Source organism: Haliaeetus albicilla, chromosome 1 (assembly GCF_947461875.1).
Source record: "Haliaeetus albicilla chromosome 1, bHalAlb1.1, whole genome shotgun sequence".
Classification (NCBI taxonomy): domain Eukaryota; kingdom Metazoa; phylum Chordata; class Aves; order Accipitriformes; family Accipitridae; genus Haliaeetus; species Haliaeetus albicilla.
Genome location: NC_091483.1, coordinates 35,831,970 through 35,857,818, shown reverse-complemented (window position 1 = coordinate 35,857,818; position 25,849 = coordinate 35,831,970). Strand labels below are relative to the sequence as shown.

General features: G+C 42.3%; 1 protein-coding gene across 2 annotated transcripts in view; it reads left to right on the top strand.

Annotated features, from left to right (window-relative positions):
* Positions 1-4,916: 4,916 nt before the first annotated feature.
* The window catches only part of FBXW7 (F-box and WD repeat domain containing 7), a 195,604-nt gene continuing 174,671 nt past the window's right edge, over positions 4,917-25,849 (top strand). For both annotated transcript variants that reach the window (XM_069785258.1, XM_069785267.1), the window contains exon 1: positions 4,917-5,485. The gene's annotated coding sequence lies outside the window, so the exon portion shown is untranslated. The remainder of the gene's footprint in view (positions 5,486-25,849) is intronic.

Here is a 25,849-nt window from a genome sequence, read left to right as displayed (position 1 = left end):
TGATATGACATTACTGCTATGAAATTTATAAGTAGATGTCCATGGCAAAGGATGGTGTTGTCACCAAGACCTATGGTTTGAGATTGAAGCTCCCCGTTGATGAGATCATCTGCGCTATCAGCTTCCAGAGCTGGTGCTGTCACAGCATCATCCTTTATCTTGCAGCCTGATCCTGGCTCTGCTGTAGTCATGTCTGGCTAAACTCTCATGGATGTTGGCTGCAGTAAATTTTCTCCCTTTGTCTCCCAAGCAGGGAGGAGGCTTGGGAAACAAGCTCCAGTTACTTGACTGCATCCATGAAAATTGCCCACATCTACCTTGGAAATTTCTTCTCTCTTTCCCAGACTTTCTATCTGCAACTGGGAAGTGTTAGGCTGTTACATCTCTTGAAAATGAGATCTTGGCTAGCTTTTATTTTCTTTATGTGTTCCTTTTATTGGAACAGAAAATTCACGTTATAACTCTGCTGGAGGTCAGTACATCCGTGAGGCCCTGTTTCCCATAGGAATGAAGATGAAAGAAAATTTTAATTCTTGTTTTCATGTTGTCACTTCTGTTGTATCTTCTATATTTTGTTTTAATGCAATAGGTTCTATCTACAACCATGATTTTATTGTCTGAGTCCAGTGCAACTTGCTTGTACACAGTTTTACAGTACTCAGTAAAACTGAGAGAAATGTGAATTATGCCTTACCAGTGAGTCTAAAAACATTCCTGAAAAGAATAGCAAGGAAACAGAAGTGAAAAAAAGTCTAGCTGTTGGGAGGGAGGAGGTTTCAGTTCCATCATGCAGGGTATTTAAAATGACCTTCCCAAGGTCAGCTACAACAGCAGTTTCATTTGTTGGGAATTAAAGGTAGAACTAACCGCGACTTTGCCAAGAAGGCTGCCTATTAAAAAAGGAGCTTTTTGCTTCTTTACTTGCAGCCTGTCATATACTTACATGTAGCAGATAGATAGGATGTTTCATACCATTTAGGAAGTGGCAGCAGGCGGTCTGAATTAGTAGATTTAGTATGAAGGTTTTGACAGTCTATGTGCAACATACACTCTACAGCTAGTAGGGTGAAGTTTGAGACAGATGAACCAATCTATATTTCACTAACAATGTGGCTCTACTCCCTTATCACTTGCTTATCTTGCTCATTTTGCTACCTTTTGTCTGCTCCTCAGATTTTTTTTCCTCAACCCAGCAGAACATGCTGTGATTAAGACAGCTGCTGATCCTGTGTCCCCTGGCTCCGTTGCCTGCCTCCTCCTACACCTGCAGTGCAACAGCACAGCTTCCCCACAGCTCTGGCCTGCCTTTGGCAGGGGGGATCCGAAACGTGGGTAAACACTATGCTGCAAGCCAGGACTTTGTGTCTAGTGGGACCCCCTCCTCACAGGAGTCTTGCTAAAGGGTCAGTTTCTCAGGCAGCAACCCTCCCTGGCCCAGGACCCCTGCATGTGTGACCCCAATATGTGGGCTGTCTGCCTCTCCCATCCCAAATCCTGACATGTGGAGCCTCGGATATGTGCAGGTTAGAGAAGCTGAAACATCCACCTGAGACAGCACTCACTTTCCATTCTCATTCCTGCAGGCAGTGTGATGTAGAGCACTGCAAGCCCTTAGGATAGATCTGTCTGTAAACACTCTGTGCAAATAGTCTTAAAAAAGTAAGGATGTGAATTTCAACTGCGTTAGTCAAAAAGGACTAAACCTTGTACAGAATGCCTCCTTCAGCATTAATTTCACTTGGGTGCATGTTTTTCCACAAAAATAAATCCTTTATGCTTCCCTTTATCTGCAAACAGCACTTCAAACTTACAAAATTTACCATAGACATCTGATAAAACCAGAAAAATGGGCAAATTAATCAGATTTAAAAATGGTGGTTTAGTATTTGAATTTGCTCCTTTGGTTTGGTTATTTCACCTTATTATTTATGTCATTTTAAAGATGACATAGTACAGTACAGGGTCAGCTTTCCTCTATAATAACAATTTTATTGTAGATTTGTTACTAGTGTGTGTGCTCTCTCTCTCTCCTGGCTAACTCCCATTTTCAACTCATCATCTAATTTTTCTATGCCTTTTAGCATGTAATCTTTTCTGTTACCAAGGTCGTGGGGGAGTTTTAATGTATTTCAGTGCAGTTTTTCTTATACGTGCATTTTAAACGTAATAAAAAAATGATAGATTGCAGTCTTGCCATTAAGCTTAATACCAGCTTCTGGTACAGATGTCAGTCTATCAAGATTAAAAACACCACGAGAAGAAAACACATCCAGACAGTCAGCAGGTATCCCTTCAGACAGAGTGCTTGAAAACTGTTTCTCTAGCTCTGTCACTATTTCATGCACAGTAATAACCTCGGGCAAGTTTGGGGTTTTTTTGTGTGTTCTCAGTGGATTGTATGTTGAAAACAATACGGTTCCGCTTAAAACTGTTCTATGTTTTATTTTTAAAATAAGTTCTATTGAAACTGTATGTGTGGTGGCATTAGAGTCTGGCATACGACTGTTAATCTCCCTGCTTAGTTCTGCCAATGCATTCATCTGCAGTATGATTCCTATTTTTATCCCTACTGTTTGAAGTACAGTCAGTCATGACCACATTTCCATTAAAGACTAGGTGCTGAACCATTTTAATCTGTGACTAATAAAAAATCGTAACATTTTCATTAAATCCACATAGAGTCTCGGCACTATCATCGGTACTGGCAAAGTAGTGATTTTCCGTTTCCTGAGCGATGCATCTGCCATTGTCAGTGATCTACACTGATTAGGCAGCCAACTTTTTCCTTCACTCCCAAGTAGTAATATGTACTCAGTATTAGCGTCCCAGATATGTTTGATCTATGTGCAAATCTATTATTCAACTGGCAGAGGGAGAACACCGCAATGAAATGGAAAGCCAGAAGAATAAAGAATAGGTCCAAGAAATAGGAACTAGTAACCCCTTGACGTGGACAAGGTCTGAGGGAGAGACCTCCATTCTCTTAGCTCAAGGGGCAGAGATCCATACTGTAGATGTAGAAGTTTTAGCACTGCTATTTCCTTTGTAGAGGGCAAAAAAATGCACACGTGTTTTTGTAAACTTAAGAAATTGTGCCCCCCCCAGATGTTAAAATAACACTGTCATTCTTTTAGTCTAACTCTCCAAAAATGAAAATATTAGATTACTCATGCAGACTTAATTCCTGCCTGCTCCAGGAATAGAAAGTTTAAATTAATTACCTGTTTACATATTTATCTATGTATTTATCACAGGGCTGCTTTGTCATTCTGTGGGAAAGGTGAGTGATGCTCTTGTGAGGAAGCAGAGCTCGCTGGTGAAGGAGGCTGCTGTCTGCAAAAGCACCCCCTGCCAATTTGTGACAAAAAGCCTAAGTTGGGCAGCAGCTGAGGTGCGAAGCTTCAGCTGCTGAGGAAGGGACCTGGCTGTAGCTCCAAAGCCTGTGAGTTCTCCTCTGCTCCGTTGTCCCAGTGGGGACAGGGGAGAGGTTTGGAGACTCAGGTAAGCTCTAACATCTGTTTTTAATACACAGGAAGAGAAAAGTCAGGTAAACGAGGTTATGGGAAAGGGTAAAGAAACATGAAGCATAAGGTGACGGAGTATAAGAAGTGGTATTAAAACTGAATAGCAGACGGGAAAAAGCTAGTGGGCACTCAGAAGGCTTTTAAGGTGATTTAGATTTTGACGGCCTCCGGCCCAGAGCTGGCATGGGGTCCGGGCAGGGGCAGCTACCGCCTGTCTGTGGTCTGCCCGGGAGATGCGTTAACACGGCAAAGATTAGCACTCAAAAGGTAGGAAATGGCAGACATAAGTTACAAGAGTAATCTTGATTTTGCTCTCGCGTATGCCTTTTATGATAGCAACATGATCGAATACCGCTTTTTTTTTTTGTTCCCCCCACAGGGCCTAAGCTTTTCTCGGTGCACGGGCTGGATGCTGTGAGCCGGCATCCCACGCGCTTAATGAGCAGCAATTAAGTATTTTATTTTTTCCTTGCGTTCAGCGAAGAGTGTCAGACCTTCTGCATCGCATACTAAAGGAACCCTGGCAGAGCTCTCGTGTAACGGCCGCAACGCCGTAATAAATGTTAGAGGCTCCTGTAATTACTATTTTTTTTTTTTTTAATCTTTAGGAGAGCAGGGCCTGCATAACCATTATCCCGGTTACCGAGTCGGAGGCGCCCAGGGCTCGGCGGCGTCATGGAGAAGGCCAGGCAGAGAGGGGACAGGGACCTCCCTGGGCTCCGGGAGCACCTGCGCGGCCGAGGCACAGCGCTGGCCGCTGCAGGACCAGCACACTTCGCCCCCGGCCCTCAAAGCCGAGCAGGTTTGCGGGTACAAAGCGGTACAAGGCAGGGGCCGCCGAGAAGCGGCGCGGCCCGCCGGACTCCCACCGGTCGTTCCCATGGCAGCGCCAACGCCCGGGGGGCACGCGCACGTGCGGGCGGGCGGGCAACGGCTGCGCCCCGTCCCCGCGCCCCTGACGTCACGGGGAGGGGGTGGAGTTGGGGTTGAGCGAGCGTTGGCCGACCCCCTTCCCAGGCTGAGCTCACGAGCTGCCCCGCCCCGCGCCGCGAGAGGGGGCGGGGCGCGCCGAGGTCGCCAACCGCGGCTGCGCGCGGGCTGCGTGACACCGCCCCCTTGTCCCGGTCTGAACCGTGCAGCCGCGGCGGTACCTGCTCGGCTCCACCTTGCCCTCCGTCGGCGTCATCGTCCCGCGCCGGCACGGGGGCGGGGCGGGGCCTGTTGCTGGGTTACGGTTGTCATCCGCGCGCGCCGCCGCCGCGCTCGCTCTCTCGCCCGCTCTCTCGCCCGCCCTCCCCGCCCCCTCCCGGCGCCGCAGGAAACCAGCGGATCCCGGGGCACTGCTGCCCGCCGCTCCCCCCCCTCCCCCGCCCGGCCCCCCGGCCTGGCCCTGCTCCGCCGCGCCGCCCAGCGCCCCCGCTCCCACATGCCGGAGAGCGGAGCGGCCGCGGCGCCGAGCCCCGCCGCCCGGCTGCCCCGCGCCGCCCGGCTGGGGCCCTAGCGGCTCCCCCCTTCTCCCCCAGCCCCCCTCCCGCCGGCGGCGCCCGCGGTGCATGAGAGGTAGAGCGGGACGGGGGCCGCGGCCCGAGCCACTCGCCTCCCGGCCGGCGGCGACGCAGGGACCGGCCCGGGGGGTAGCGAGGGGCGGCGAGGCGGCGGCTCCATGTGAGAGGACGCGGCGGCGCACCTGAGCCGCCGGGACAGCCGCAGCCGGGGCGGGGGGAGCGGGCCCGGGGCCCGGCCCCGAGGACCACCTGCCCGCAGCCCGCCCGAGGTGGGGGGCTGGACCCGCCTGCCCCCCCGAAGCCGCCCGGCCCCCGGCGGCAGCCCCGGGGCAGGGGGCAGCGGGCCCCCTCCCGCCGGGGGAGGGGGGCTCTGCCTCGCCGCCGGCATCGCCCCGCCGGCGGGAAGGCGTGCGCGCCGGGAGCGGAGGGAGAGCCCAGCGGAGCCCGCCCCGAAAAGTGAGTGTGAGCGGGAGGAGCCGCCGGGGGAGGGGGCCTGGGTGCCCGGGGCCGCCGCCGGTGGAGCACGCCGGGCCGGGCCGGGGGGCGCGACGCCGCCGCTTCCCATGCGGCTCACGTTGCCGGCGGCGCACGGTCTGGTGCCCGGCGGGCGGGCGAGCGAGCGAGCGGCTCCCGCCCGCCGCAGGCTGAGGAGACGGGGGAAGCTCCGCCGCCGCCACGGCGGCCCCCGGGAAGGGCTGAGGTCTTCTCGGCAACTTCTGCCGCCCCCTTTGTACCCGCCGCGGCGCGGGCCGGGAGTGCCGGCCCTTGCGAACAAAGGCGGCGGGCGGCTAAAGGGCTCGGGACCCGCTCCCTCCCCGGGGCCCGTCAGAGCCGAGCGGAACCGCCGGGGCGGAAGGTTGTGCAAGGCTGGGAGCGACGGGCACGGCCGCCGTGCCGTAAGCCGGGACGTTTTCAAACCTCCCCCCTCGCCCCGTGTGGTTTTGTTTTTGGTTTTTGGTTGGGTTTTTTTTGTTTTGTTTTGTTTTTTTCCTTAAAGGGTCGAGTGGCTCCTAGTAGACCCTGTGGCTGCCTCCTGCCTGCTCTTTTGCATAACACTTGGGTGGAAAATGCTGCTGGCGTTGTCACAGGAAAACGTTATTAAGGAGTTGCTTTTTCACGTAAAGCATTTTTTAATGCAATTTAAAAGCCAGAAGTAGCGTTGGCTCTTCCTGTTTATCGGAGAAATTGCTTCTTCACGAAGCACGGGCAAATGCTCTTGCTCTCGCTCCAAACCTTACTCTGAGGCTGGGGAACGATGGGTCTCATTGGGAATGGGACTGTGTTTGCTTGGGGTTTGTTTTGCTTTGCTTTTTAGTATTTCTGCAGCGTGCAGAATTTCCCTCTGAGCCAAAACTACAGCAAAACTTAGATTGTTTTTAATAGAATATCTTAACTTGCTCTTAACTGAAGAAAAACACCACAGTAGTTGGGGAAGGAGCATGTATGTCTGTCAGTGTTAACTTGTACTATTCAGGAGTTAAAATTTATACGACAGTTCATATATGAAGTGGATGTACTAAAAAGTGAAGAGTGTAGGTTGAATGTTGCTTATTTGATGAGGCAGTGTTCAGACATAGATCCAGAAATCATAACTCTGTGCGAAAACTGTTGTCTGCATGAGTCCTCTCCACATCTCCCTGGAAGGAGTCTAGAAAGACTTTGAAGGGAAAGCTAATAGAATTTCCCTGGTTCTTCATTAAAAGAAGAATAAACAGCTCGTGAACATCCTGTGGGTCAGTTGCTAGGGTCCTGCTCTTCTGTGTTTTCTTTACCAGATGGAATTGAAAGTAGAGAAAAATCAAATGCCGCAGAAACATACAGTGGCTGAAGGTCTACAATACATGTGTGTGAACGGGAAGCCATACTCCAGAATTCCAGCAATGTGTGCTTGCTCTGTGCTTTAGTTTGTTTGTGCTACACATTTGACAGTACGTACAGTCTGTTTCCCAACTGTGTGCTTGTCTGTTCTACTGGGGAGGAGACAGCCTGTGAAAACTCAGGGGAAAACCTAGACATCGGTAAGAAGTTCAAAGGTAGATGGGGTACCTGACATTTTGCAGTTTCTTTTTGAGACCAAGTATGCTGACAGGTGAGAAGACTTTTTTTAGACCAAAATATCTCTGTATCTTAAGCTCCCTGTCATTGCTGCTGTTTTAAAAAGGGGTGTAAAAGAAGTTGAATTCTCCATTCAGTTCAGTCTTTGCTTTTCTTGGCCCTGGAACTAGGAGGTCAGGAAAGGAAGTTGCATTCTCTTCAGGCTGTAGTGTTAAGGAGATGGTCAATGCTGTGCTTTATTTAATATCTACAGGAGCTAAAAGGCACTGTGTCCATTTTTTGATATGTAATTACACTTGCTTATGTCACTTCCTGGTTCCAAACTTAAATCTGCCCTTTCCCACTCTGTCATCATCCAATTGTTAATGGCAGCCTGGTTCTGCCTCTCGATGGCACTTATACATTCTTGTTGGTGTTCCAGGTTCATAAATATCTTGAGGACATACATCGCTTTATATTATTCAAATAATTTTTGTCAAGGTTTTAAGTTTTTCCTCTTATTGCAGCTTAGATCTAATCAATGTAGTTCCTGTGTTCAAGCTCTATAATTTACTATTACAGTGGTGTCTGGAAACAGAAATGTTTATCAGAAAGTATGTGAATTTAATTTGCATTAACTGTTAGAGAAGCTTTTATAATAAGTAGCTTTTTAGTTTAGGGAAAGAAATAATTTTTATCTTTAGAGTCTTAGACTGACAAATTAACTTTACTTCCCCTCATTATGTACGCACGTGGTACTTTGCAAAAGTTTTGTTAATTCCTTCAACGGAATTTGTTGTCTCTGAATCTGCAAAAGAAAGGAATGGGGTGTGATGATTTAGGCCTGGCATTGTTATCAAACAGAGGAATGCTATTCTTCTGTGTCTTTAAAGTAAACTAAGTTAGTTAAGTATCTTTTGGTCAGCATGTTTTAAATTCAGGCTGTATTTAATGAACACGTTTAATCTTCTGGATCTTTTCCTGAAGAACGCATGCTTGTTAATGTTATGTACATTGCATTTGAAATAAAAGTAACATAAAGACCTTATCTGCAGAGCTGCTTCAGCCTTCTCTTATGTGGACTGTGTGTATCAGGTAATTCTTGAAAGAGATGATGAGGATTATGTGTAATCGCTCTTGAAAATGCTCTTCCATGACAGAAAGTATTGTGATGTAGTGAATTTGTGGAAACTGATGGATGGTTCTGTACTGAAATGCTCCATGTATTCACAGGATAGACAAAATCTGTTTACTGGGATCACTTCTACGGACTTTAAGATAGTCTCTTGAGACAGCAAAGGCTACAAAGACTTCAAATATTTGTCTGATGAAGACCTAGAACCATGTAAGCATAGAAGTTAACTTATTGTTAACAAGCTGCTTGGTCTTGCTTTGTGATGGTACGGCCACTGGTTATTGCACAAGCTGTTCTGGCTTAGATCAAAGGTCAGCTTAGCCCAGTATCCCGTGCCTTTCTGTGGTCACCAGCAGATGTTTGTGAAAGACTGTAGGCAGCACTACATGCTTATAAGTCCCTGTCGCAGAACACCCTTCTGGTAGCTATCAGTGTGTGCTCTAGGGCTGTGTCATTTCTCTGTGTTTGGCAACCCTTGGTGGCTTCCTCTTGGGTGAATGCGTTTGGTGGCTTCGAAGGAAGAGTGGGCAATTCACTGCTTAGTGACTTGTTTTGAATGTATTGAGTTGTCAGCTGTGTTTAATACCTTCTAATTTCTGTGTGAGGAGTGAGGAAGACTACTGTCCACTTCTCACCTGTCACAGTTTCATGTTCAATAGGAAATGAAACATGGTTCTCCAGCTTTCACTTGATATAGATTATGGGTGAAATAATAAAGTAATCATTTTTTTAGCTCCATTCTCTGATCAGCTGGAATCCGTAAATAAACATCACGGCTTGATTAGGTGCTTACTTTAATATTTAAGTATGCATTTGCTTTTCTCGTTTGAGAACTTTGCATATGCAAGACTTTTTTGGCTGTAATGAATGCGAGAGGCATTGCAGCTCGCTTATGAAGGAACATTTCTTGGGCAAGGGGAGGGAATGCAAACAAGTATTGTGTTGCGATGCTGTGAATCCTGCCTATTGCTTTCCACCAATAGTTCTGATCAGCCTTTCCAGTGTTCATCCGCTATCAATGCATACATTGCAGTTGAGTGTTTTCTAATAGATCCTTGCCCTTTTTTTGTCAGTAATGTGGATATGATTTATGTCTGTAAGCATTTCCACTTGCAGCCCATATTCCTGAAGTTTATGCTTAAAAAAGCCTAATAACTGTGTGTGTAGCTTTTGTTTTGTTTTTTCTCTATATTTACTTTGAAATAGCAGATTTCTTTTCAAAGCTTGATCAAAATAATTTACATTTGGAAACATAATGCATGTATATTATATTATAATTTAGTTTGTAAGGTCAAGTACTTCAAAAGTAAGGAATGTCAGAATAAAAAGGAATTACTGCATTCAATCTTGTTCGTGCTCACAGTGACAAAAACTATGTTGTCATCTTTTCAAGACTGCTCACCTTTGCAAAATAGACAGGTCTTTATTATTCAGTAGCTCTTCAATATTTTGTTTTCTCAGTATTCTCTGAAACAACTGCAGTTATTCTTACAAGGGCAAAACAATGTATTTTTTCCATAATTTCTTGTGGATATACCAGCAGACATCTTTTCCCATTTGCCGGGGCAACTGAAGATGTTACCATTGGCTAGTGAATACAGAACCCACAGCTTGGCTGGAAGGAGGAAGTGTGTGAAATAGTCCTTATTGTCCAAAACTAGCTTGCTTAGCTCAGATAAGCTTTGCCTGCATCTTGAGCCAAGACGGTTGGCTTTGCGCTGGAGGATGAGGAGTGTTGGTGTGTGCTGTTTTGTTGGTACAATTCTGATGTGATGGTTTCAGCAGGTGCATGCTCACAAGTAGCTACAAGAGCAAGATTTGCTCTCAAACAGCTCTTTTTTTCCCCGCTCCTAAATCCTTCCAACTTGATCCAGTGGTGGCTGTTGCACTACGAACTAGTAAAATTTGTCTAGTTTTTTGACCAACCACAAATAGGGCCCTAAAGTGGAGAAGCATGTTTTAATTGTATGTGCTGTTTTCGGTTTTGGCTGTAATTTAGAGGTGTACCAGTACAATACGCTTTGCAATGCTATTCACCTCAGATTCTATTTAAAAAAAGAAAAGCAATTTCCCTTTAATAGTCTCACAAAAGGTTGAGAGTGCTGTTTGGATTTTGTAACCCAAATACATTCTTATGATACCGATTAACATTTCGATGTGCCCTAGATGTCACGTGGGCATGTGGTCATTGGGATGTTGCAGGGGGAAGGTAATGTGTTTCTTGAAATTGCTTGGTCTGTGTTTCTGACTGGTCACACAAGACTGCTTTCTAGCAGCTACAGTATCAGGGAAGCCTGTAGTAGGTAGTGGATGGCTAAGCTGGTCCAGGTGCATTTAGTTTGTCTTCTGACCTGAAATTGGACGGCTGCTTACAGTAGAGGGATAGCTTTGAGGGAGTTAAGTAATGCTTCCTGTTTAAAGACTGTCTACTATAAGTTGTCCAAAATGTGAATGTTTTGAAGTGCTTGCTTTCTTGAAAACCTTTCAGTAATATGAATGGCTTGAGCTGCCTGTTGCTTCTCTGTGGAGAAGCAGCACTGAGAAGTCTAGGAGCTCTTCAGTGCAGGCAGGCTGAGGTGAGGTGTACTCAGAGGGCAGGGCGTACTGCTGAAGCAACACTTTCTAAGCACAAGATTTGCCTCTACCAAGGCAGGAGAGCTGCCCACAGGTGGAGCTGAGAGGTGTGCGTGTGCTGTGGTGAGACCTGGCCTTGTGGAGCTGGAGCTGTGGAGAAGGGGACACTGAGGGAGGAGGAGTTGCAATAGTTTCCCCTAAAGTCTTCATACACCTCGATCGATGAGTCTTGCCACTGTAGTATCCTGGGTCATAATCATGGATTCATTCTTTTCCCTTCCCTGGTCTCCCTCTTTACACATGGGTCTCTATTTGAAAATTAGAAACCTGAACTGATTCTGGGATAATAGTTATGCTTGTTCCTATGCTCCCTTCTCCAGTTCTCAGCCTTTTGGTCTGATGTCAAAGCTTTTCATTCTCCCTTTTCAGCACTTTTTCCTTTAGAAATGTTGCTCTGGGTGGATAGGAACGTGGGAGGAGACCTTGACATGATACAGGTTACCAGAGACTTTCCGTGTGTGTTCCCTTGCTGGGATTATCAAACAGCTTAAGCGTGGTGGTGGAGAACTGACTGCACATGGAGTGTTGGGGGCTCTTTTTGATGGATTGAAGTACTCCCAAACCTGGTCACGCAGACTCAGGGTTACTTAGCTGTGGCTTTGTTTTTTGTAGGTTGTAGCAATTGTTTTGAATTTCTGAAGGGCAAGAACTGCAAACCCAGGGTGTGTGCTGTTGACAGTATCTGCTTGACTCTGCCCTCTTTGACAGCATAATGTCCTTGGTGCACGCAGTGGCTCTGTGTTCTTGCAGGTGCTGGTGAATACTTCTGGAGCACAAGTTTTTCAGGATAAGGTCTATCATGTTTTCTTTAAGGTGAAACTTTATGTTTAGATCTGCTGTAGCGTGCAGGATCTGCCTACGCTTGCAGGGAGTTTGCTGTATTACAAACTGCATGTGAAAGGATATTGTTCTCTTTATGTAAAATATGTGATATGCTTTATAGGATAGAACCTGTGTCCTTATATATCTGCAGGAAAGAAAACAGTTGCAATGTTTTCAGAAGTGAACAGGCTACTGCAGGACAAGCTACTTGTCTTACTACATGACTGAGAAGCCCAAAACACCATAAGCCAAAGCCAATGGGGAAGAAAAGGTTTCAAGCTTTTTCCCAACTTCCCTTTTTAGGAGGGTAAACTGCTCAGTACGTTCCCTGGCGAGTGCAATCCTTTCAGCATTGTAGCATAGTTCATGCTTGCAAAGGTGCTCACTAGCTATTGCAGTAGCTGCAAAATCTAGCATTTCTTTGCTAGACCTGACAGTAGTGGGTACATGCTTTTGTTGACTTCTCCATTGCCTAATAAGGCTAGTTTTTAAAAGAGTATTTTCTTTAGTGTTCAAGGCCATAACCACTTAGTAATGATAACCAAAACTACAACTGTGGACTCAGGCCTCTGAAGAAATGTTACTCATCTTTTGTGGCAAGTGTGGTCCCACGTAGCTTAGCATGGTTTTGAATCTCTGTTGATGACAGGATGTCTACACCTTTGCTTTACCAAATGCTGTGTCTTTACTAAGCAGTCTTACTTGTGGCCCTGAGCTTGGGTCAGGTGGTCAGTAAACCTGCAGTTTGCCAGGAGTGCCTACGTCTCTTGCTGTTTATATCTTGTCATTTTGTTTTAATTCATGCAATGATGCTCAAAGCAAGAGCTCATCTAGTGCAATAGAAAAGGGCCCTGAAACTGCGATCCTGGAGATACCCTCGTCTAACTTATTTGTAACGTCTGTTTCTGAGTTCTGCTGTGGTGGTTTCATATGTTGTTGCCAGAGCTGATGAATATGTCTTCAGATTCTGTGGCATTTCTGTGAGTGGGTGGATCCCTGCAATGTCAGGTAACTTTTTTTCTTTACTGCAGAGTACAATAGTGACAGTTTTTATGGATTTTGAGGGCATCTTCAGCATCCTTTAAATCATTCTAAGGCAAAGTTGCTGTGTATTTTTCTTTGCCGGGAAACTTTTGACGCTGTTTCTTTCTCTGCATACCTAGATAGCAGGCCCTATTGCATATTCCAGTAAGATGGATTTTGAAATAATAAGTTTGTTTGGGGCACCATGTTTGGGAATTGCTTTTCTCCTAATTTACTATTTGTTGCAAGAGTCCTGGGGGAGGGAGAAAATGATTCAACCTGTGATACATCACCCCACCCCTGACTGCCCACGTGGTGCACATTTAAACTCTGTGTAGCCGAGGGGGAGGCAGATGCACACCCTTGTGACAAGCCTTTGGTAGAAGGGGGCAGTTGTACCCCTCCGCTTTCATGGTGTGTTAGTTGCGTTATTGGTGGTGGCAGGTGGATTCTGACTGTGTTGTCTCCGGTCTAGTTAAGAGCTAGGCTTAGTCACTGCTTGACTTCCAGCTGGCTGGACTTTGTCTTGCCCTGGACTTGCTCTGCACTACCAGCTGTGCGGCATGTGGTCCTGAACGGCTGCTTCGTGTTCGTGAAACAAGGCAAGAGTAGCATGCAGGCTTTGGTAACCCCTTAGTAACACAGTAGTAATTCTAACTATGTTTTGACATTATATGTCTTCAGGGAAGATAAAGTGTGTGAAATAGGTTCTACTAAGAATATCTTACGTGGGCTCTAATAGACAGGTGTCTGAACTTTCCATTTTTCAACCCTGTAATACAGAAGTGTGTTTGTGTTAATGACCCTGATTATCTCCATAATGGCAGTTTCTTAGCTTGTCTAGATGTTTAAATTAATTTTGAAAATTTTACATACCTGAGAGTGCACTAAAACTAGGGTGGTTCTTAGACACGGCTTGCTGTAGCAAAACAACTTTGACATTCACGGTTATATTTGATTTGTTTCCAGGACATACTGTTTCTTCATTTCAGGTTGTGTGTTGAATTCCCAGCTTTATAGCTTATTGCCATGGTAAATCTTGCAGATTTTTTTGTTCTTATTTGTCCTTTGAATACTGTTATGCTTGACTATATTGAAATCAAGTAATTCCTGATATGCAACAGAAAAGAAGTGAGCTGATGCTGAAATAACCAAGGGTCAAACTTCAGCTCAGCCATTACTGATGTTTGGCTGTGCGTGGCGGGAGCACTAGATAATACTTCATATGAGTCAGGAGCACAGGCAGGATTTTTTTGTTTGAAGGGTAGAGGTGGGTGGTGTCCCATGTCATGGGGTGGATGTGTGGCTGTCTAGTTAGGGGAGCTACGTGCTGTGGTTCCTGGCTGCCTATGTAGGAGGTACGTACAGTCATCCCGCTCAGCTTGTGTGTTGTTTACATGGGCTGTGGGAACCTTTCGAAGGGGTGCTGGGAATGACTGGAAAAACAAAAGCTTGTTTGGTGGCACGAAATGTTAACGTTTTGGTCCTTCTCATTCCTATTGTTTGTTTACACTGCAGTGTGGTGGGAACAAAATTGATTGCGTAGGTTAGGCATGACTTAGCAAAGATTAAAAACGAGAAAGTTAAAATTGAAACAATTTACCCTTCCTTCACAAAATCTTTTAGAACTTTGCAAAGATTGAGGGTTCCTGAGATGTTATATTCATGTGGTTGTCATTTCATATTGCATTTGACCTGCTTAGTTGCTGCTGAAAGGAATGGTTCCAAACAGCTTCTCCCACCTGCAGCTTCTCCCTGTGCTAGCTATTGGTTTAATCTGACTTTTTGGTAATTAATTTTGTGCTGCGGGTTTTCTACCTTTTTAGTTCCCTATGTTTAAGTGAGAAGGGAACGAAAAATCAAATTGAGTTGGCTCAGGGTGACATGGGATGTGCTTTAGAGCTGGTACAGGGGATGCACAGCTGGTGGTGAACCCTTTGGGCACTGGCTGGCCATTAGAGCAGCTTAAGTGCCCTGAAACCTCACGGTTGAGGTTTGATGATCTGCTGAAGCCAGTGTGGAGTATGTGCTGCAACCAAAAGGGCTGATCTTGCTCCCCCCACCCATCCCTTTTTGGCTTTTGTGGTTGTGCTGTCTGTCCACTTCTCAGATCCAGCTGGTTGTGAAGCAACGTGAGTGCTGGTGCTGCCTGACTTCTTAGGCTTTTGGGTAAGGGGAGAGTGGGATTACGCCTTTCAACAGCAAGACAAATTTAAGTAATCTAAAAATGCTTATAATCTGTATACTAAAGTGCAGAATTATTGTTGTATGTGTCATACTGTAAACTATATGCATGACAAAAAACACCTTCAGCTACTACTGCCAATTCAGCCTACAAAACTGAGCACGCACTTGATCTTCAAAGGTTTTTCCCTAGTTCTCTTCATATCAGAGTCATAGCTGTGCCAATCTGGACAAACTAATCCTTTTATGCAGTAGAGCTACATTTAACACAGTGATCAAAGCTACAGTGTGCAGAAATATTAGTATTCAAATCTTTAAAACACAAGGGAAACAAATTGTTCTGTGAGCAGCAGAGCTAAAAAAAAAGTAGTTTCCTGTGGATTTGTATCCTCTGTCTGCTGCTGTATCTCACCACTGCAGTAAGAGAGTCCCTGTTACTGTCCTGTTATCTTCTGTGACTTCCCTTATCACAATGTATTTGGCTCCTGCAGCCTGACTACTATGCTACTCCCCATATAACCTACCAAGCCTTTTTTAGTTTGCTAGCTGGCCTAAAGGCAGAGCTGTGTGTATGCTTGCTGGCTGCTGCCAAAGAGGGAAAAAAAAAATCATATTCAAGTATTCTGATTGTAGAGCTGGGAGTTCGACTCTTGTGCTATTCTCTCTGCCTGTTAGTTGCCATCTCTAGAAAAGAATTAGGATTTCGTTATAGGACACATGTATCTCTTTTTGTCTTTCTTTTCATAATCACTTTCTGGAAAGTTGTCCAGTGCCAGTGGAAAGTTTCATGTATAAAACTTCTAGTAGTTCACTGTTCTTCAAGATCAGTCTTAATTGTTGTTACAGCTTACTATGCTGTTTAATAAAACATATAATCCTTTTAAATAATATGTTAGGTTGTAGTTTAAGTGATTTTTTTTCTTTTTTTAAACCAATTTTGGGGATCTGAGCAATTGTATGGAAATGTATTGTCTTGTATTAATCATGAATTTTGTAGTAGTGTCTTATGTTATTTGTGATGTTTTATTCCAGTAGTTTAGCTGAATGTATTCTTGTTGTTATAAAACTCCAGTTGAACTCCCAAGTTATTAGGTTTTTCACCTATACCTTTTCCTGTGTTTATTCTGCATATCTCAGTTACAGTTAACATACCTGATCTTTCTGATGCTTTTTGGCATCCCTTTTAAGATGACTCTCGTCAACTTTCACCTTTTTTGAAACTGTTTTAGTTTAATTAGCATTTCAAACCATGTTTTTACATTGTGTGCCTAGTTGGAGTGCTGTATATTTACAAAGTGCCTACTTGGAATGCTGTATTCAGTTTGTAATGTACCAATTGTAATATTCTCCAAAACATTTTATATACATCACAACTTTTTTTTTACTGAATACCATTTGTCAGTGGTCTATCCGGAGTGAATGTGTGTGTCTCTGAATTCGTTGTTAAAATCCATAAAGTTACTCACCTTGACATGCAATAACTTGTCGATTATTCTCTTTGTCTGTCATGCATTTCCCTTTTTATCTAGCTTGGTTAGACTATCTGAAATTCTTACAGTTCCTTCTCTTGTCTTAACCTTAATAATTTTCATGTGAGTGAGTTTTGCCACTTTCTGCTTTCTGGACCATTAGGGAATATGTGAAGTAGTTCTAGTACAGAACCCTGGCCTTCTGCTGTTAACCCTTTTCTGCAACTTAACAGACCACTTGCTGCTTTTTCTTTTGATGCTTTGTTGCTGGCATCTAAACGCGCATAATGTTTTCCCCGAATACCAAGATTTATTTTACTTAATAGCCTCTTGAGACTTTGGGGGAGGCTTTTTGCAAGTCAGTTTTTCAGCAGTTTCTCCTTAGTTAACTGTTGTTATAAAAGTCTACTAGCTTAAAAAAACATAGTTTCCTTTCCAGAAACCATGCTGTGTATATTCTCTGATATCAACCTGCATACGTTTTACAGTAGTATTCTCTAAACAACTGTTTCAGCTAGCTTGCTGATGCATGAAAGCCTTGTTTGTTTGTAACACGCTAAATCATATTTACAGGCTCTTTTAAATGTAGGTAAGTACTGTGTTTTCTCACATTCTAGTATTAGATATTTTTAGTAGGAGGTTAATGTAGTTTTTTAATATTTACAAATTATTTTTTTTCTCTCTCTCCTCTGACATAACCCAGTTCTGCTTTCTGCAAATAAAATGAGAAAATGCAAAAGTACCAGATTTTCTCCAAATGAGGTGTTAATGGTTTAGGTTTTTTAGCTCTGTACCTCTCCCCAAATTGTGTAGTGGAGCACCGGCAGCTGAGAAACATGTGTGCTTAGGTAGTCTTTCTTAGACTTTGAATTTAGGATCTAGGAGGTCTTGAATTCAGAGGACAGAAACAGATCATATGTGAGATGTGCAGTGGAGAGGGAACAAACAGGAGTATAGAGGTCTCCCTAATTAGTGAACAGGCTGACGCCTGTGACTTGTTCTTCCATCTCTTTTATGTATCCCTTTTTAGGAAGAAAAAAACCCTACAAACCCAACCCAGAGTGAGTCATTTAGCTTTTCTGAGGAGAAAAATGGCAGCCAGGACTGTTTGGTTGTAGACCATTCTGCTGCCCACTAAGAGTTTGCACAGACACAGGGTATAGGAGGTAAAAGCTATGAAACTCCTGTAGATGTTTTGGTGGAGAATAATCAGTAATGTTATTGCAGTAGAGGTGTATTAACTTTTTAACTAATATTTTGAATGAAAGGTCAAGCTCATTAAAACATTTGGATTTAATGTATTTTATCAAGCTGGCAGTTTTGGGAGGGGGAGCCAAACATTAAAGTACTACTATATTTTAATTGGAATGTTCTGTTTTAAAATGTTTTTATTAACGAATTTTAAAACAGGAGGATTGCCACACTGGATCACACTGACGTTCTTTCTAGCCTACTATCCTGTGTCTGATAGCAGGCACAAAAGAAAAAATCATGTACAGGAACCCAGAAGTTCCCTAATTCGTCACGAGTCATCTCAAAAACATTTGTAAGTGGATGGATGCATGGGGAACATTGATAACAAGATAAGTGTTAGATACTTGTCTTTCCATGCTTGCTCTCCAGCTACTTTCAGCTCACGGAATCTCTGAGCTAGAGATTGTTTCTGTTTATTCAGAAACTCGTGAATGATTTATCTTCGTGAACTTGTCCAGTTTCTTCTTGAACCCATGTAAATTTTTCATCTCCGTTGCATCCTTTTGCAACAAATTCAACAGATCTACTAGCTATTGCCTGAAGAGTCACTCATGTTTTGAAGGTGGCTCCTACTAGCTTCATTAGCTGCTGTCTAGTGTTTGTGTTGGAAGGGGCAATGAACAGTCAATCAGTCAGTTACTATCCTTTGCTTTTCCTGTCACTTGCCTCTGGCATAGTCCCTTGAAATTGGGCTCTTTGGTCCGAAAGACACCATTTTTCAGGTGCCAGTTCTTCTATACTTAAGCAATTTTTGCTGAAACAGTGCACATCTGTAAGAAGACAGATATTTCTTCATTAACTGCTTGATTTTTTTTTTTGTTGTTGTTTTGAAAAGGAGAGGTGCTGTTTGGGTACCAGCGCTTATTAGTGCTTCAGGATTGAAGTCAACCCTAGGAATAGCAACTGAAGTTTAGGCTATAGGGGGGGATGTTTACTGAAGAATTGCTTGATCCTGTGGAAGTGATGGGTACTAAAGGGTGTCTCATCTGTGTCTCCAGGAAATGGCAATTCCTGTATAGCTGTTCCTGTGGCCATCTTTTAACATCGTTAAAACATCAGCTGAGCAACTGTTAAGTTTCAGTGTCATGATGATATGGATCATAAAAAAATAATAATAAAGAAACACTATGATCTTTCTGAAATGATAAATAGCAAGTTTCCTATGTTAATACAACTGTTGCAACCAGGCAAAGCAAACAAAAATTCAGCTCTTGTAATTGAAGTTGTCTTTTCATCTGCTATGTTGATAGTGCATTGTCAACTTCCATTTTTTAATTATCATCATATATATGAGTACTTTTGTGAAGAAAAGTAAATTTAGTGCTTATTGGTTTTCTGTAAACCTCTAAAGCCTTTAACTGGGTGATTTGTAGAAGATAAATGTGGAAGAAATAGATTCTGCAAGCTACATCTTGAGGTCTTATTAAGGTGTTAATGGCTTGTAACTTAAAGTGTTTCTTTAAAAGCTGATTTTAAATAATAATAGATTTTTTTTTTTTTTTGTCAGACTGATTGCTATCACAAAGACAATTCTGAATATGCTATTTGTGATGCATTTTAACTCAGTGCTTAATTTTCTGTTGCCAGTAGTATGATAGGCTATCGTATCAGTTCTTGTAGAGTACAGGTGAAGATAGGTAAATGTAATCCAGGTCTGGTCCTGCAGTCACTGGAGTATACACTTAAAGCTGGTCATAAGAATACCTGTAGAAAGCTAAGGATCTACGTAAATGTTTGCTGCATCAGTAGCTACAAATGTAAATTTGTTAGACTTCTTAGTGATATACTTTTGTTGCCTCAGAACAAAACTGATTGTCAGTTTTTCATTGATAACACGATCTAAAAAGTACCAGGAACTTTTTAGTAGTCCAAGCTTGTATTTACTTATTTGGAAGAGCAAGAAGTTAATCTCTGTAGAGCAGGATTTTTCAAGCACGCTTAAGTCATTTAGGAACATAAATTCCATTGACTTTGTACTGTGAAAGGAGTAGAATTGAACTGAAACAGAGGATTAATTTTGCAAGTTAAGCAAACTGAAAAGAGCACTTGATCACAACTGTCAGGCAGCATATTGTGTAATGGAGGTTGCATTCTTGTATGAATCTTCTTAAGCCTAAATGAACATTTGACTGTAAAATTGTTGAAAGATTTGGTCAGGTATGGGCAGAGAGAATTAGCAAAATGTGAATTCAGAACTTAATTAGGAAAGCATTATGTTTAAATTTATTTTTAATCGCTGTTTAGAAGTCATGTTTATTCGCTCTCAAGGAGGATATAGGGAAAGTGTTGTGTAACTCTCTCTTAAGAATCAGTGTCTTTGCAATGGTTATTGTACTGCTGTTTTCTTTGCTAGCACACTTCAGTGGTGCAATAGTAGGCAAAAAAACCTCCAAAGTCCAAGAAAAGCTTTAAGTGAAAACCTTAGAAGATGGTTGAAACTTTACAATTAACTAAAATTACCTGTCTGTTTTTGCTATGAAATGTGATGGTAGTTGACTACTCATTGACTAACTATTTTGTTTGGCAGTAGGTAGGAAGACTGCAAAACTTATTGTATGACCCTTGTTTCAGCTATCAGTTGTCAAGCAGCCTGATAAGGCACTGAAAGACAACTGTTTAATTGAAAAGTTTCACATGCTATTGAAGTGTTATTGTTAGAATAAGCACTTAATTCCAGAAGGAGGATATAATCTCATGGCTTGATAGTGAGAGTGACAGTGTAGGGGGAGGAATGCTATCACTGTCCTAGATAGCAGACTTGTTTATTTTATAAATACAGATTATTTTTTCTGAATAGCAAAGGACGGAACCCTGGCTAATTGTAAATATCTCTTGAGTGGGGACATATATTTTATTGTCCTTCTGTTACAATAACTTTTGCTGAGAATTCAAATGCTACACCCAGTGTAACAAATAGGAATCTTGTCCCTGGGAAATTGCAGTAATAAATATGAAACTTACTTATTTTTGCTGGGGTAGTTCTGTATATAAAAAAACCCCAGTAATTAGTACTATGCTTAACAAAAAGAAGCAGATGAGAAATGGTAGCAGAAGAATGATTTCAGACTGCTTCTACAGTGGCTTGCCACTAGGACAAGGGGTATTGCACTGTTAAATATGAGTAATAGAGTGCATAGATATGCTTTTTTCTCCTCAGATCTTGTTTTGCTTTGTCTCTGTTAAGTGTTATGCAGCTACAATACTTGTATGTTACTGCTGGTAAAAATGTCTTTCACAGTTTCTAAATATAGTGGTAAGAGGAACTATATCTGCCTGGCTTTTTTGCCTAGCTGATGGTGACTGGATGGAAAGATGCCTTCCCCTCCCAGTTTCTAATCGCAGAACAATGGAGCTGACTTGTTAACGAAGCAAGTTTAGAAATTGTGAATAAGGGAGGAGACTTCATTTTAATTTTTTCAAGGATTGCTGATACTGTACAGCTAAAGTTCTTAGGGCAAAAACACTGATCGTTCTTGGAGGAAGTTTGTGGCCATAGTCATGTTAAAGCTGGTTATCAAGAATAATTACAAAAAACCACATACAACAACACTGAGCACAGGGGAATTAAGTTCAAACTTTGTCTGCTTCAGTTTAATTGAAAGCAATGGACATGAGTACTTAACAGCATTTTTGATCTTTGCTCACTACAGCTCTTCTCATTTCTTTTGTTTGTCAAGTCCAAACGAATCTTTGGGTCCAAACTGACTGCATCCATTGAGTGACTTTGTTGTTGTTGTACAGAATTATGGTGCTGTCTTTATTATAGGTTGTCAGTGTTGCACAGGAAGTTTCGCATAAGTCATTAATATGATAAATTTGAGCTTTTGGAAGGGGGATACCTTCACCAAGAACCCCAAACTTTTCTGTTGATGAATAGGCATGAAAGTTTGCATTTCACTTACTGTCTTTTAAAAAGTCAATGCTAAGGTTTTTTTATTATCAGTTTAAGGAAGTGGAGAAGTTAACAGATTTTTAGAACTTTTGAGTTGGTGATTTTAAGAAAGCATAGTTAAATGCATTCTATGAGGTTTCTGATGTTTCATAGACTAACAAAAGGTTGCTTTATTAGTAGCTTTAATGAACAAATCGCTTTATTGGCTTAGACATACTGGTTGCTTTGTCGGTCCAAACAGCTATGAGTTCTTGTTTCAATTCACCATTGTGCTAGAGTAGAGAAGTGATAGCCATTGACCTTCTGTTAAAGCACAATAAAAAGTTTTTTGTGGAGAAGGAAAGTGTGCGGGGAAAAGAGCAATGCAGTTCTCTGCCTTGAGTTCAGCAACTTAAAAATCAAGAGACTGTGTACCTCTCCTGTTGCTTTTCTTGCTAGGTGGCTCAGTATAGTGAACCACCTGAAACAAGAAAAGGCGAGACTGACTTTCTGAAGGCTGTTTTTTGTGGAACCTGTGTGTAAAGATGGTATTTGTATTGTAGCTGCAAGGAAGCATATCAAGTAGGTACTCAGTTAGTTCTGAATGGAAAGTGTGTTAGTCTTCAAAAAAATTCTTTTCTATTATTGATGGTCTGGTTTGTTTTATTAAGTGATTAACACACATGACAATCATAGCCTTTGATTGAATTAAGTGACCATATTTTATTTCTTGAATTACTTCCTAAGAATTTGTTTAAATGAGCAAATAGTATTTTTTTTCTGGGTGTATGGTTAAGACAAAGAGGGAGTTTGTTAGATGCTTTAGACTTTTGTTAATAATAATAATTCTCAAAGTTGATGTCTTATAATGAAAGGATGCTAAATCAGGTGGGATGACATTGCAGTCCCCCAGCTCATTCTTGGAGTTACCAGATTGCTTTAAAAAGTTGTCATTTTACTCATAAAAGATGAGCATCTTCCTGTAACTAGAATAATCATGTTGCAATCGAAGCTGGGGATTCAGATAGATTTGCCAAATGTATTTACATTACATAACAGGTGAAGTTATAATCATGATTAACAGGATTAGGAACTTTCTTTTTAACAAAAGCACTGTACAAGAACAATTTACTGTTCTCTGCAAATGCCTTTTTTACCTCTTTTTTTTTTAGGGTGGGGGAGTACAGTGCAGCTCAGATGTTCTGTAGTTTGCTGGTTTCTGGTTTGCAGATTTGCACTGGAGCACTTGTCATTTGGTGGGAGCAGCTGCTGAAATATATTTTACACTTTAGTTATACTTTCAGTTTTGTTGTAGGGATTGTATACTTGGTGGTTATGATGTCTTGGGCGTAGTTCATAGTGGTGTCTCTATTTGTATTGCAATAACGTGTTGGAACTACTGTTTTTCTCACGGAGCAGTTTCATGCCCTGTGTGTTCCTAATTCCTCTGGAAAGCAAGTTTTCCTTGAGACAATTTCAGGGGGAAAGCTATAACAAGCAGTCAAGCTGTCCTTGCATAAATTTACCTAGATTTCATTTTTGAGACACTTGTTCCCTATAAACTTGTTTTTGCAGTCAGGAATGAGATGGGGTGAGCTTGTGTATGAATACATTGAGGAGAAGCAGTGCACTGAGAATTTGTTCAGACTGTGCATTGCTGATCCTGTTCAGAGAGGAGCTGACTTGCCATCATGCTCTGGTTAGCAGCTATAGCTTAGCAGTGCTATTTAGAGGAAGTACCTTTTGACTTTTTAGTTTTCTTCTGAATCATAGCATAAAAAATGTCATTAATGTAAAATTTGCATGGCTTTGCATGGAGGAAACTTAGAGCAGCAAAGCACATTTTTTTCATTTCCCCTTCCCATGAGGAGATGGGTTGGAGTTCTTCAGTGCCCTCTTTCCTACCTCTTCTGGTTACTGCCTTCCCTGTTTTTCATCTTTCTCTCTGTGAGCTTTCAGCATGTGCTAGGAGGTTTGTTTTGCTCTCTAGTGTGTTCTTTCCTTGGTGCTAGCTCCCTATCTCCTTCTGGCTGCAGTTTTTTTCCTGTCCCCCCCCTTGCTTGTCCAGTTCTGCCTTCCCACCTTTGCTTTGCATTTTAATGCTGTTTCACTAGTTTTATATGTCTCCAAAATACTTGGTTTTCCTTTGTGAGCCTAAAAAATTACTTGAGTCAGCCCTGATTTTTGAAGGAGCCACCTCTTTCAGAGGTTGTGTTAGCACTTGCTTCTGCCAGATATTCACAAATGTTCCTCAGCAACTCTGTGCTTGTCGCTGAGTCTGTACCTCAGCTCCCCAATGTACAAAATTAAAAGGTAACTTATGCCCTCAGAATTGCTTAGAATCAGTTAAAGTATCTGAGACATTTTTGACATTGTAATGGTTACTATAAAAATACTGTAAAAGTAGTCAACATGGAAATTTAGTTCAGAGGCAACAGTTGGCTAAACATGATTCATGTTTGTAAATTCTCAATGTCCAAAGTATCATTATGAGTAATGGAACGGAAGAGATTGTGTAGCTTTGAATAATACTTTTTAACCCTTCATCCTACTATATGGAAATTTGTGTTTTAACAGCCTGCTGTTGGGGAACTGTTTTTGAGGTTGTGTTGATATAACGACTGTGCACCAACGGTAACTTGAGTATGTGATGGCAACTGATGCCAGCTGTACATGTCAAAGAAAACTGGTAATTCTGGTGCAGTTTTCATTGGAAAGACAGTTTAAGTAAAGCTAAAGAAATAAAGCAAATTGCAGAATTCCAGCTGTCCAGAGCTCTGCTGCAGTTAGCTTTTTCATTATACATTTCTTCATCAGTAAAAAATTCCTAAACATCCATCTCAATAACAAATGGCAGTGCACAAACTGCATGTATTGAAGAAGGCAGAACTAGTATCTGTTTTAAAACCAGTGACCACCTGCAATATACAATAAAACGTGTACTGTTTATCCTTTAGATATCACTGCATCTGCAAGAAGAGTGCATTTGATACTAATCTTTCAAAATAGATACCTCAGAACACTATTCCTCTAGAGAAATGGTAAAATCTTTGAGTATCATGCAAGAACTTGCTGCAGTACATGAAGAAAAGTCCCTGTAGTGGTGTAGCATTGTGCCTTGCAATCTATACAGAAAACGGTTAAACGTTACCAGCTATAGTGGAAAATGTATGTGGAAGAAATTTCTCTCTGACCTTCTTCCCTAGCTATCTAATAATCCCCTACCATCAAGTTCATGATCAGAGCCAAAGTTTTCGTAGGTGAATTTGCATCAAATAAGTACCAGACTCTGCAGAGCAAGAAATGCAAAGCTTGCCAATGAATCTTCACCATCCTATGGTAAATATTTGCTCTCCTCCCCACTAAAATAAACAAAATCTGTGGGTCTTACATATTCACACACCAGAATGTAGTGTGCTCAATACGGTTCACCAAATGTTCTTATTGGAGTAAAGGGAGGGAAAGCAAACAACTGCTAAGCACCCAAATGAACTCACATCTACAAATGAGAAAAGACCTAACCGATCTATTCTTTTAGGCAAACAAGGTATCAAGAGAAACTGATTAGTTGGAGTTTTAACCAAGGTGGGCCTAAAGGAACCTTCAGAAGACAAATCTGGGTCTATAAGTATGGGATTATGCAGCCTATCATGGCCTCAAAAGAGGAGTTCTGTGGAATGGCATAAACTTTCCCACTCCTTTGAATCTTTGGTATGTCACAGGTAAATAGTAATTGTCTGTTTTGCCCTCCTTGAATGACAAAGGCATTTTAACTTTTCCCATCTTCCTTGAAAAAATCTTTCTCTGTTCCACAGGTTTTCAGCTACCTCATATTAATTAACATAGCCCAGATGAAATCAGAGCTCATACTCTCAACTTGAAGTTGTTCTGAAGGTCGTTCTCTGTCTCTTTGAAATCTGGACGTCTTCTGTACCTGGTCTCTTCAGCTACATCAGTTTGACTAATAGAAGAGAACTTTTGCTTTATAGTATCAGTGCTTCTAACACTGTTCTCCAGACCAAAATTGTTGTCTTAGAAAACTCAATTTCACTTGATTTGGGCATAATGTTAACCTGGACTTACAACGTTCCATTTCTCAGCTTAGAGTCTAGTTCTGCCTTGAGTAAGACTCTGGCTCATTTGGTTTCCATAGAGCTTCTGTCTTTATTACTGCCTTGCTAATTGGAAGTTATTTTTAACTTGAGTAGCTGCCTTTTTCATCAGTCTTTTGGGCATGGAGATGTAGACAGAGCAGTGGCATGACAGTTGGAAGAACTGGGGTTTATATCCCTAGCTTCTGCCACTGACTTTCTCTGAGATTCTCTGATTTAAGAGCACAATATTCCTTTTTGTGCCTTGTCCCCTATAAAATGACAGTACTTAGACACATCTGT